Below are 14,021 nucleotides of genomic sequence, written 5' to 3' on the forward strand. Positions count from 1 at the left end.
GCCTAAAAACAAAGCTTGCACTTACCAGCAATCGAGATAACGGAGCAGCTTATCAGCAGTAATAGATAGTAGCGGCCGGCACTCTTCTCACCAATAAACGATAACCTGCACAAGAATCACGATAACCGTTATAATTTTCATACAGCAACAACCAAGCATCGCTTACAATTGATTTCAATAACAAGATTAACGGAGTTTACCTAAATACGAGCATTTTTTCTTTTTTTTGCCTCATAATTTCAGACTTTCTCAAGTACTTTATACATCAAATGTGAAAATAAATCAATATATTATATTTAGTGAATTATTTCATCTAGAAAATAATCATTTCCAAGTAATTTCAATGATTGAAAAGAAGCATGGCAGTAAATATCTTTATAATATCACTGAGAACAACTACAATGATCTATGAAGCTTGTACGTAAAATTGCATCACTAATATATGATCGAGCGATAATTTAACAAAGGCGCATTTGGAATAAAATTGAACTTAACCTATCACGATTTGAGGACATACCAAAAATAATTATAAGTACCTATACTTATTTTGTATTCAATCGTTGAAATTCGATTACATAATTTTCCTTAAACGATATCCCAACGAAGTGCCGATGATAAGCACTTTTCGTGACAAACATTTCGGTGAAGAACGTGACGACTAACACGAACGATGCGAACGTATATATATAACAAACGTGACGTCAAACAACATATACCGTAACGTCAAACACAACCAATGTACACGTCACGCACCAGCCACGTTTACGTCACATTACAACCTCAGTTATGATAATTAACCCTTACTGATATCAACGAAGTTCCGAGCTCAATAAGAATTAAATGACCTCTCACGTACTGTCTGACATCAAACCGTCTTCAACGTGCTGTATTTATTCACAACCTGCAGTCTAGAATAAATTTCATTGCTTTCTAACAGGCATTTTCAGTATGTAATTAGGCCGAGAATTTTTGTAAGCAATGCAGGGCCCCTATAAAAATATTTTAATAAAATACAAACTAATAAGGTGACATATCTCGCCGAATTTAGGAAAAAAAAAACAATATAGTCGCTAGAACTTTGCTTTAGATCAAAATAAACAGCAGCTAAAGCAAAAAATACACTATAACATCAGCTTGATGCTTCTTTTAAATTTTTTGTTATTAAAAAAGCATTATTTATCACAATGCCAACCCAAGTCTCTTCAGATGCAAGCAAAAACAGCGGCGCGATAGACAAACATTTTCAATTTATGATTATGTATTATGTACTAGCTTCGATCGGTTATTTTTATATATTTTATGTGATTTCTAAACTGAAAATGGACATTTTTGTACAAAAAATTTCAATCTTAGAACATTATCACACTTTCATTTCTTGCAAGACTACTCGCCTTGCTTCTCCTCCAATCTAACTTATAATTATAAAAAAAGTCGCACTCTAATAATGATACACGGAAACGTGTGTTGCAGAATCTTTTATAATCTGACTACAGAATTTCACCTGCAGCTGTGTCTCCCAAGGATAGTAGCGCTACTGAGAACCTCAGGCAGGTCAGTAGGTATTACCACACTCGCTGAACCTTGTCTAACGTCTCCCAAGGGTAGTAAACGTTACTGAGGATATATCAAGGATATACTGAGAACCTCAGGAAGGTCAGTAGGTATTACCACACTCGCTGAACCTTGTCTAACGTCTCCCAAGGGTAGTAAACGCTACTGAGGATATATCAAGGATATACTGAGAACCTCAGGAAGGTCAGTAAGTATTACCACACTCGCTGAACCTTGCCTAATCATGCGCTGTCGTGTAATGCACGTGACGAGGGTTAACAAGTTCGATTTTTCACTCAGCGCGACAGTAAATAATACCAATGAATCGGTTAATGCTTATGCAACTTAAATCAATTATTGAATTGAACTTAGAGCTAGTGGAGAAGCATTAGTGCAACTAGCATCAGCATCTCGCACGTCTGACGTCATGCATCATTCCATAACATTAAACACGTGACGTGCGAGAAGCTCAAGTGCCAGCAGCGTCAGCATCACGCACGTACTGACGTCATGCATCATTCCATAACATTAAACACGTGACGTGCGAGAAGCTCAAGTGCCAGCAGCGTCAGCACCACGCACGTCTGACGTCATGCATCATTCCATAACATTAAACAAGTGACGTGCGAGAAGCTCAAGTGCCAGCAGCGTCAGCATCACGCACGTCTGACGTCATGCATCAGCAGATAGCTGCTTGCATTAATAGCTGACACGATGTTTAGATTCAAATCTCCCTTAATTATTTAACTGACTAACAAATCATTTGATTCTCAACTGCTCCAATAATTTGATCCACCATTAGTAATTTGGATAACTTGAGTAAACACTTACCCAATAATTTGCATCCACAATTACCCAATCATTGGACTTGCCATTTACTCAGCATCATGACTCACCACTTGCCCCGTCAGTTGGGTGTTAAGCAAGCCCATGCAGAACCTTAATATAGAATAACCAAATAACTGTACAAAATAGAGCTATTGCTATCTAATAACCTAGTGCATTGCAATAGTTTAATACAACAAAATTAGCGGAAGAATCAACACGGCGTCATTTTTACAAGACTTCTACTTCGAAAAATACACGAAGCAAAAATTCGAAATGCTAAAAAAATCTACCAAATATGGTTCAAACAACAATCATCCAATGGGATTATCGAAGAATGCGAGCCAAAATCCCGCAATTCAAACGAGAAACGATCGAAGAAAGCGAGAGCAAACATCGTAATTAAAACGATCGTTATTCTGAGAAGCAATCGAGGAAAGCGTACATCAGCATTCAAAAGGCAGCTCGTGCACGTGACCGCGCTCTTTGATGCAGGTACGGACGGACTTACTCTGCCTCATCCATCAGTTATGAGGCCTACTTATGCATAAATTTTACAGTACACAGGTGTATACTATTATAGTACGGCCGTTACTTCAGGTCACAGACACGGCCGTTACTGCAGGTCACAGACACGGCCGTTACTTCAGGTCAAGGCCGTTACTGCAGGTCACAGACACGACCGTTACTTCAGGTCACAGACACGACCGTTACTGCAGGTCACAGACACGGCCGTTACTGCAGGTCACAGACACGGCCGTTACTGCAGGTCACATACACGGCCGTTACTGCAGGTAAACGGTTAAAAAAACTAAAAACGTTAGCTGAAATTCCTGTCTTCATGAATGACAATAAATAAATAAATAAAATAATGGGTATTAGAGCCGAGCGCTGACATTTATTCATGTGTGTTCTGCTGAAGTCCAGCAGAACACACAAATATTACAATTTCAACAGATTATGAGATAAATCGTAAAAGGGCATTTACAGCATGCAGAAAAATGCACTATGATTTGTAAATAGGCATTCATAGTCGTTAAATGGCCTTTACAACATGCAGTGAAATTCAATCAGAATTGTAAATAGACATCAATAGTCGTAAAAAGGCTCGTACGACATGCAGTGAAAAGCACTCTGATTTGTAAATAGACTTCTGATTTGTAAAGACATCATCCTATTACTTCCAGTAGAACGCGCTGGGCTTGTAAATATACTCTAACAGTGGCCCAGCGGTTCCTACCGCATAATAGACACACTGATGAGTTAGCAAAATTCGAATAATCACAATCTGGTTCCTACCGCTTACACCAAAACGCAATCGGATATAAAAAGTATTTTTTACACAGAGGCAATCCCGGAATTTCAAAGTCTATCCTCGAGAAGATGCTGCAGGAATGTTAATCAACTTCGGTATTTCCGCGAACATCAAGTCAGCTCACATACTGAGAGTTACGCGGCTGTTTTCAATAGAACTGAACTGTGCCGCACAAATATCTTGTGTTTCAACGGCCTGCTCAGTCTCAGAAACAATGCATTTTTCCAGTCAACCATAGACGCGTCACCCTCTACACCGACACGCCTATAGTAACTTGAGCCTTCGGAAGAGACTGTAATTCCCTTCTTTTGTGTGGAACAGCTTCAATGGAAATTCCATCCGGCTGGCATTGTGGGTACAAAGTGTCGGTTCCAGAGCAATGGGTAAATGCATATCAAGTTCGGACTCATAAGGACTAAGTTAACTCAATTGTAAATGCGAGTACTTCATTGGCCCAGCAAATGGAAGCGGTCGTCACTTCTTATTAACTTTCGATGTGCAGCTTACCAATGTGGTTCGGCTTTGGGGTATCAACTTAAAATGTCTTACTTTCTAATGTACATGCATCAAGGTCAAATTAAACCAGTTCAGTTTTGATATATGGCATACGCATTTTTAGGCGCATGCGGGAGAACTAGTTAGTGCAGATGAATTTTTCGCTAGCTACAGAATTATTTGGTCGAATTATTGATAGTTATATTAAGTGCCTTTTTGATTAATTTAAAGTACCTATACTTGAAACATTTTTTAATGCAGCCAACATATAGCTGAAAGTGCTTGGAACATCTCTCCACAGGAGACACAAGCCATATTATACGATAAGCACCCCTCCAAGCAAGCGAGGTTGAAACAATGTCGACAACGAGTTAATTACGTTAAAATAACGTTTAATCAACGTTATTTTGACGTCAGATGCCTGCTGTGCCAGCGCTACTCGTGAAGGTCGAGTTTCGCCTCAAGAGCGGCACGGTTGACCCGAGACATCGTGTGCAGTCACCGGCGCTGTGCTTTGTTTACGTCGTCCGGTCCAAGCATAGGACTTGCCGCGCTGCCCAGCCTGGCAGCCAGAGGTTATAGACGTCACAAGTTTATAACTCAAACAAATTACAGTAGCTCTCATATTGCCACCTAAGCAATAAATGAGAACAAATGCTGTGGACGTACTATCAAAAATTGTAACGAGATCATAACTCCGTCAGCCGTTTTGAACTAAATCCATTGTTGAATTCTTGGTTCTCAACTGCACTTCTCTTATATATTTCGTATGCCTGATGCATGCGTGTCACTGAAATTTTACTTTAGTTCGATTTTAAAAGCATCTATAGTTTCAGTTGCGTTGTTGGCTCTAGACTGAACAGAAGGAAATGTTGGGGACGTGTGTTTTAATTCTGAAGATCCGTGTAACGTGTATATTTGACTTTTATCGTGTTATATGGTCGAGTTAAATGATTTTAATTCTCGATTATACCTTGTGTTCAATACCAATTTTATGTAACCATTTTTTACCTTTGTATATTGTTTGTTTACAGAAACCGATTTTATAAAGAAAAGGAAAACGAAATATATTGTATTTCAAATCCTTCGACAAACGAATATACGTAACATCCAACAATCACACGCGAGCAATCGGCCGTTGAAAATAGGGGGTATAATCATTCATCACAACTTTAACACACGATGACATAAGAACAATCAACGGCCACTTGAAGAAACAAGATGAGTATAACAATCGAGCGCGTGTGCACGCAGAGCTCAGCAGATGTGTCATAATGGACAACAGACAAGCTACAACAGTCGTGGCATCAGAAACACAGCGTTCAGGAATCAGAAACACAGCGTTCAGGAATCAGAAACACAGCGTTCAGGCATCAGAAACACAGCGTTCAGGCATCAGAAACACAGCGTTCAGGCATCAGAAACACAGCGTTCAAGCATCAGAAACAAAGCGTTCAGGCACCAGAAACACAGCGTTCATGTATCAGAAACACAGCGTTCAGGCATCAGATACACAGCGTTCAGGCATCAGAAACAAAGCGTTCAGGTACCAGAAACACAGCGTTCATGCATCAGAAACACAGCGTTCATACATCAGAAACACAGTATTCATACATCAGAAACACCGTTCATGCATCCGAAATACGACGTTCAGGCATCAGAATCACAGCGTTCGTGGCATCATAGCAGCAGCGTTCGTAGCTCGGAATCGCAGCGTTCGTAGCTCAGTAACCTGTTTCGCGTGGGAGCTCATGCATTTCCCCGGGAAGGTCAGACATGCCCTTTCCAAAAAGGATTTGGGGGAGGAGGAGGAGGAGGGGGGAGAGGAGGGAATGTGGGAGATATCCCTGAGGTAGTGACGTGTGACGTCACCAGAGAGAGAGAGAGAATGACGTCACTAGGCCTAAATATTAGGCACCGGTAAACCGACGCTCAGCTTAGACGAGTTTTTTTTTTCTGTGCGTCTCAAACACAAAACTGAAAACAAGTCCAGCAACTCGAGGAAGAGCATAACAAAAAAAAAAAAACACCGGACGCCCTTGTCGGCTAGGGAAGTTCAGAACACATCTACACAGAGTTCAGGTCACACGGTCTTAGTACACAGTCGGCTAGGGAACATGGGGAACGGATGGACGGTACACATGTATAAGCAAAGAGTTCAGGTTACACGTATACTTACTAAGCCTACAACAGATCTGAGTTGAAGGAAGCACGCACAAACTAATAAATTGTTGATAAGATAACGAGCCCGGACATGATAACAGCGCCGAGTAAGTATATACAACTTATGAGCAGAATATCATCAGTCGTAATGCTACCTAGTGCCTAAGGAAGATACTCGCAGGTTCCTATACCCTTATTTTTTTGGCAGCAAAGCTGTTTTCTGCGAAAGTTAAGGGAGCAATCACGCCAAATATTTGCGCTCTAAATTCCAAACATTTAGCCCAGACTGCTATTTCTTACATCAAATTTCAGGTTGCCAACTACACCAAGTATGACCATCAGGCAGTGTGTAAGAAAATAAATAATTTATAAATGTCAAGAGGAAATTCCAACAACAATAATCATAACAATCGTTGGTGCGTACAGCAATTCAATTTTCCTTACTTTACACATGGAAGGACAGTTTACACTTTCCATTTTCTTACAAAAATAAACAACAATTTATCTTTGTATAACGACAAAGATGTGTTCTATTTTAATTTTTCAGGTAAAATTTAATTTTAGCCATAAAATTCAGGTAAAAAAGCAAACATTTTCAGTCGAAAACCGGCTTGTCATGTCAGCCTTGTTGGACACGAACGCGTTCGACACGCTGGACAAAATCGAACAGCATTGAGCGAAATAGAATAGCAGTTTTTGCATCAGTTTGCAGTGCTGAAGCTACTTTCAACAAACTGTATTCACAGGCACGCCTGTAGCCGATATCACTTCACTGTACGAGTTCATTGATCGACACACACGCATAACTTAGAAAGCAGAGACACGAGTGAGACTTCGTACAAATAGAGACGCACTTTTGGCGCTTGTGTGGGTCATCCAAACCCAGATAGCCAGAGCAAAGGGAGTATCAGTACTACGTCTGCTCTCTGTTCGTGCTGAGGATAGGAAACCGCGTCATTATTTGAACAATATGACCCGTTTGTTGTTGTGAGTGCGAGCTTGTCTCGACTGGTAAGCTGCGACACGTCATGTCCCTCCAGAATTCCATCCAGTTTTCGAGCACATTCTGGAAACTAAGTCATGACCGAAGGGACTACTTCCCACAGAAACCAACTCTTTTCGTTATTTATGAAAATTATTTGTTGTTTTAATTATTTGTAATTTTGAACTATCCTGTGAGGGTTCATGAAACCACGCCACACTACGTGATTTTAATTGATAGGACAAATAAATAGACCACAGCTCATCCAATAAATGGATTGATATACAACAAAAGAATCTAAACTAAATGAAAACAAACAAACATGTATTAATTTTCCGCGTAAATCCCAAAGAAGAGCATCGTGTAGAATACTAATAACGAATAAACCAGCGACTGATCGCATCCACAGCTTGTAGAAGATACTGAACGATGGAAATTGCCTCTAAATAAATTGGATCAATAATTGAAATATCTTCGAGACCTCGAGGCAGAGACATCACATCATACATACACTGGCATCAGTCTTTAACGTTCTTTCCATTTGAATTTTGAACAACAGATGCACATGTCATGACAAGTGCCGATTGCATCACTGAAGCAAATTGGAAACGGCCAACAAAACTTCGAAATTATTCGAAGACAATGACGGAAAAATATAGAGAATCTGGAATCAAACTGGAGCGACTGTTTGAAGCCATACCTGGAGCTTCCACTGGAATTAAAGTTCAATCGCTCGCTATTTTTCACTGGAACGCTGCATGAAATACAGAAATGAGCAGTGACAATTCATTACGCTCGTTGGTTCCTCTAGGATAGATGTCTATCCAAATTAGGCTTTAAAAGTTCGCCGTATTGAACATGAATGCTGAATAAAAAGTTCATGAATGAAAAGTTCGTCGTATTGTCGTGAAACCAATTAACTTCAGTCCTAATCTATGTTACATGTTCTCTAGAGGCAACATATGACATAAATTGTTTTTTTACAACCTTCCTGAAATATCGATCACATCGGTTTGGGCTTAGAATATAGTAGTCCATAAGAAATAGTTGATACAGAAAAGAAAGAAATAGACCCGTCCAATAAAAAACATCGTCTAAAAACAGAGCCTGTTTTGAACGTATTTTCATGTATGAACAGTGAGCAAGATCCGCGACGTAAGATGTTAGACATAATTTGCGCATTCAGTTACCCTCAGATCAAGAAGAGCTTTTGGGAAATGCAATATTATAACAAAATTCTACAGCTTTTGAGCAATACACACATCAACAGCTTTACGCGTCATGAAAATAATAATAAATAAAATGAATAATTCGCAAATCAGTCCATCACACTTTGCAATTGTGGACTTGTGAGTTAAATAATTCACAAATCAATCCATCAGACTTTGAAAGAGTCTTCGGTAATACGCAGAATAATGGCAGAGGAATGAATGTAGAATTAGAATCCACGCATGTCATGCCAGGAGGTCCAAAAAAGTATATCGGAGCATGCAGGTCACGACGACCATGTGATACATACCAGACGTAATTCAACTTTATTCCAATTTATCTGCACGATAATCACATTTCCAATCATCTTTTGCCTGCAATGAAAAAAATTTCCAACGAATATCGCCCATAAGTCAAGAGCAACCAAGCCGGCGGTGCGCCCTAAAGTTAGACACAAGCCAGCGGTGCGCCCTTAAGTTAAACAAGCCGGCGGTGCGCCCTAAAGTTAGACACAAGCCAGCGGTGCGCCCTTAAACACAAGCCGGCGGTGCGCCCTAAAGTTAGACACAAGCCGGCGGTGCGCCCTAAAGTTAGACACAAGCCGGCGGTGCGCCCTAAAGTCAGGCACGGAGAGAAGGAAAGCCTCGTAGACCCGCTGGGCTGCGGGTCTACGAGGAGCCCACAACAAAGGTCGCGTGAGCCTCGACATCGACCGAGAAAAGAAGGCCAAGGTACCCGGTACCGTCAGTGGGACAATCTTCATAGCAATAACGGCTGGTAATAACCGAGGAATAAGAACAATTACAACTAAGGAATATCAACTAATGATAATTTAGGAACATCATATAATATAAATTAAGAATAACAACAAATAATAAATTGAGAATTTCAATTCCAACAATTTGAAAATAACTCTGAGCAATTACGGACACAATGATAATACGTAGATAGCTCAAGTCGATATAGAGTGTGTTTAGGAAATATATCTTGGGAAATAAGTGCTGACTTTGAATTGAATGAAAAATCTAAGCCAATAAAATAAAATTTGCTTTCCGTTCATTGAACAAAAACACACGATACAACTTCAAGAAAGCTCACAATCACAAAGTAAACGAATTGTCTAGTATACTTAACTAGTTTATTGTAATTTAAGAGGATTGTTCAAGGTTAAAGGGAACCCGCCAAGTAAATTGGATACAAATGAGCGGCGGATAGAATAATTCTAACCTACATGCCTTGCGTAAATGATTAGTCTCGCACGGCCTGCCATATACGCCCAGGCAATAGCTTAGGGCAAGACAAATGACAAATACGTTCAGGGATGCCGTAATATTCGTTCAGGGACTGTCTCTTATACACATCTAGATGTGTATAAGAGACAGGTAATATTCGTTCAGAGATGCAGTAATATTCGTTCAGAGATGCAGTAATATTCGTTCAGAGATGCCGTAATATTCGTTCAGAGATGCAGTAATATTCGTTCAGAGATGCAGTAATATTCGTTCAGGGATGCAGTAATATTCGTTCAGGGATGCAGTAATATTCGTTCAGGGATGCAGTAATATTCGTTCAGAGATGCAGTAATATTCGTTCAGGGATGCAGTAATATACTTTCTTGCCCAGGAAATTGGTCTCGCCGGCTATTTCCAGCGTGGGGACAAGACCGTCGCGGCAAGACGACCGTTGGTCGCGGTTTCGGACGTACAGCGTTTATAATGCTATATGGTACTGACCGTATAGCAATCCAATTTAATGGTAGAACACCATTACTGATGAAATACATGATGCTGACTGACCCTACAGCAATCCAATGCAATGATGGAACGATTAAAATGCAATGATTGAACGACTTGCAGCAGAAATGCATTACACTGACCTTACAACAATTAGGATGGTAGAACTATTACCCTTACATCTGAAATGCATGATACCCAAAGAACGTGGATAATGAGATGTAAAGATGAATAATTGGTTTGATGATATTTATTACAAACACGCTGCATTTAATTTCAAAATTAGCAATTGAATCCCAAAAGTCATTGACAAAGGAAGAAACGAAAGAAACTTGATAACATTTCACAATTAACAGCTGGGAGCTCTTCAGCATCGCATAACTCATCAGTATCTGTGATATGTAAGCTTACCCACCAGGCATTTGAATTTGAAGTTCCGTTTAATTAAAGTTGATTCAAGCTAACATTCAAACCTCGATTCAACGTCAGACATGTTGGTGAGTAGTGGCCTAATGATTATCAAGAGCCAAACGCAGAATATTAAAGACGTTTTATAAAAGACCACAAGTACACACACATTTTACCAAGTGAAACTGAATAATAGAAACACCAAAAGTAAAACTTTAATTCTAATAATTTCGAGTAGAACGTTGTTAGTGAGCCTGTTCGGTCCAATGAGCATACGCACAGGAAAATGAATGGAATATATTGTCTAAATTGTGAGACATTTTCGTACAACATAAAGAGCAGAGGGAGGAGATGCACCCTTTTGCCGGGCATAACCGGGTCAAAATTCACACGAATGTAAAAAGTGCATCACAATTGAACAACGACCCGCTCGTTTCACTGAGTGATGTAGTCAAATACTTATAAGTCAAGGCAACTTTCCCAAATATCTTAACTTCCTTCGCTCGCATCTAAATTAGAGTCAATATAATTCACAACGACACATCTTGAATTTCTAACTAAGTAGCACGTACAACTGTACTGTAACAGACTCACTTCATGAAGAATTGAATAATATATACCACCACAAATAAATAACACACACAGATTAGCAGCTAATTGAGTTATATTGAACAACTGAAACTTCTGTACGCCACAAATGTCGCTCCGGAAGCATTTGCTCGAGCTAAGTCTTCGCTACGGCCGTTTTTTCGTGCACTCAAATTAAATGAATGGGTCATATTGACCAAATAGTGACGCTTTCTTAACTAAATCACCTACAGAGACGAGACGTAGCACTGATACGCTCTTTCGCAGGTACAAACTGGCTCAGAAAGACTACACGAGCGTGCATAAAGTGCATCATATAATGCCACGACAACTCACTCATTTCTTTGAGTTCGAGTGCAAATCGATGGCATTGATATGGCGGCGAGCGAGACGAGCTCATCAAGGTCAGGACTACACTAAAAAATTACTGGGTCAGATTGTCCAAATAGTGACACACATTCTGTATGTTGCAATGATAGGCTTTTGTGCAGGGCCAAACTGGGTCAGAGTGACCCACACAAGGGTGCAATGCTCATCACTATTTGGACAAAGTCTTCTCATATTTCTGAGTGTAGTTCAACAATAGGAGACAAGCATGCAGCCCAGGCCCGCAATTCAGAGAAAGTTCTTTAAAAAACACGGCGGAGAGGATGAAGGTCTCAATATTACAGGCGGACCACGCCCTCTAATGGTTATGGGGCTACACGCGAGGGTAAACTGAGGGCACGTGAGGGGCAGCACTGCTGAGGGCACGCGAGGGGCGACACTACTGAGGGCACGTGAGAGTACATGCGAGGAGCGGCACTACTCAGAGCACGTGAGGGGTGACACTACTGAGGGCACGTGAGGGGTGACACTACTGAGGGCACGTGAGGGGCGGCACTACTCAGAGCACGTGAGGGGGCGACACTACTGAGGGCACGTGAGGGGCGGCACTACTCAGAGCACGTGAGGGGGCGACACTACTGAGGGCACGTGAGGGGTGACACTACTGAGGGCACGTGAGGGGCGACACTACTGAGGGCACGTGAGGGACGACACTACTGAGGGCACGTGAGGGGCGACACTACTGAGGACACGTGAGGGGCGACACTACTGAGGGCACGTGAAGGAAATTTTATTTGCTGTAAAAATCTTTAAGAATGAAAATAAAAATATTCAATTAAAATCGCACTGAAATGTCTAAGCTACTACAACAAAGCCGACTAACGGGCAAACTAAAATATTTTCGGCTGATTTGCGTTATGGTAGTTCGATAAAATGAATGTAAATAAACAAAAAAAAATACAAATTAACCAACAAATTAGAAGCCAGACTTTTGCACATTAATCAATGTTTGATAGGGAAAATAACTCTATGCAAATAATTTTTGCATTATTAAACGTCCCATTTTGAATAGCGTTCAAAAACAGCGATCTACGCGGATCAAAACTTTTCAGTTTTGCTGCAGAACGAAATTTGGACCCAGCCACAAGGTGCCGAGGTAGAGGCGCTGGACCTGATAGCAGTCAATGAATAGTAAACGCGTTGAGCAGTGATTCAAGAACCATGTAACTGGCGCGTAGCAAAGTGGTTCAAGAACCATGTAACTGGCGCGTAGTAAAGTGATTCAAGAACCATGTAACTGGCGCGTAGTAAAGTGGTTCAAGAACCATGTAACTGGCGCGTAGTAAAGTGGATCAAGAACTATGTAACTGGCGCGTAGTAAAGTGGTTCAAGAACCATGTAACTGGCTCAATAAGTCGCTAACCGACTGGTTCTTAAAATGAACACCAGTAAATTGGTTCTTGACCTGAATAGTAGGAGATATTTTTTCAATAACCAGTAGACTGTTTCCTAAGTAAGAACTTGTGAAATGGTTCGTTCTTACGAACCAGTAAACTGGTTCTTGAACTGACTAGTACAGTAGATATTTTTTAATAACCAGTAGACCGTTTATTTTTTTAGAACCTGCGAAATGGTTCCTTCTTACGAACCAGTAAACTGGTACTTTAACTAGAGGTACGGTTTCCATTACAGGGGAGTAATGCGGACGGTAACGATTTAGTCTAGAACATATATGCACATAAATACTGTTACCTGTTAGAGGAGTGGCATGTTATACAAGGCATGCATGCAAATTGGTCAATGTAATTGAATACGTTGGAAACGTCTGTAAAACATTGCGGTAGCCGGTAGAGATAGAACGATACAACGATAGAGCGTACAGTTGTAGAGGTAGAGCGTACAGTTGTGGAAGTAGAGCATACAACGGTAGAGGTAGAGCGCACTGAGACTCACCACGAAGAGCTACGACGTCCAACTGACGGTTAGTGCGGGCGCACCGAACAGATTCGACTTTCATGCGTGACGAATACCTCAACAGAGATAGCTCTACCCAACAGCAGATCGTAATCGCCAAAGAAATCGTTCCACCCAACAGCAGATCGTAATTACAGAACAGAGATCGTTCCACCCAACAGCAGATCGTAATACCCGAACAGAGATAGCTCCACCCAACAGCAGATCGTAATTACAGAACAGAGATCGTTTTGGAGCAGATCATTTTGAAGTGTAGGAAGGACGGGAGGGTTGGCTCAAAGCGCGAACTAATCTCACCGCAACTTCCGGCTTAGCTTTAAACCAAAGCCAAAGCAACCGAAATTTCAAAAAATATGGGAAGCCAAACCACACGTTGACATCGACGCCGGCATGCAAAGCATCTGGATAACTTTATGTAATCGTTAACGTCCAAGATCAATTAGAGTGAAAT

General features: G+C 40.8%; 1 long non-coding RNA gene across 1 annotated transcript in view; it reads right to left on the minus strand.

Moving 5' to 3' along the window:
* Positions 1-14,021, minus strand: part of LOC108667765 — a 40,372-nt gene that overhangs the window by 23,262 nt on the left and 3,089 nt on the right. The window contains exon 2 of the long non-coding RNA XR_001930566.2: positions 26-105. This is a non-coding gene — a long non-coding RNA (uncharacterized LOC108667765). The remainder of the gene's footprint in view (positions 1-25; positions 106-14,021) is intronic.

Source organism: Hyalella azteca, unplaced genomic scaffold (genome assembly GCF_000764305.2).
Source record: "Hyalella azteca isolate HAZT.00-mixed unplaced genomic scaffold, Hazt_2.0.2 contig1208, whole genome shotgun sequence".
Classification (NCBI taxonomy): Eukaryota; Metazoa; Arthropoda; class Malacostraca; order Amphipoda; family Hyalellidae; genus Hyalella; species Hyalella azteca.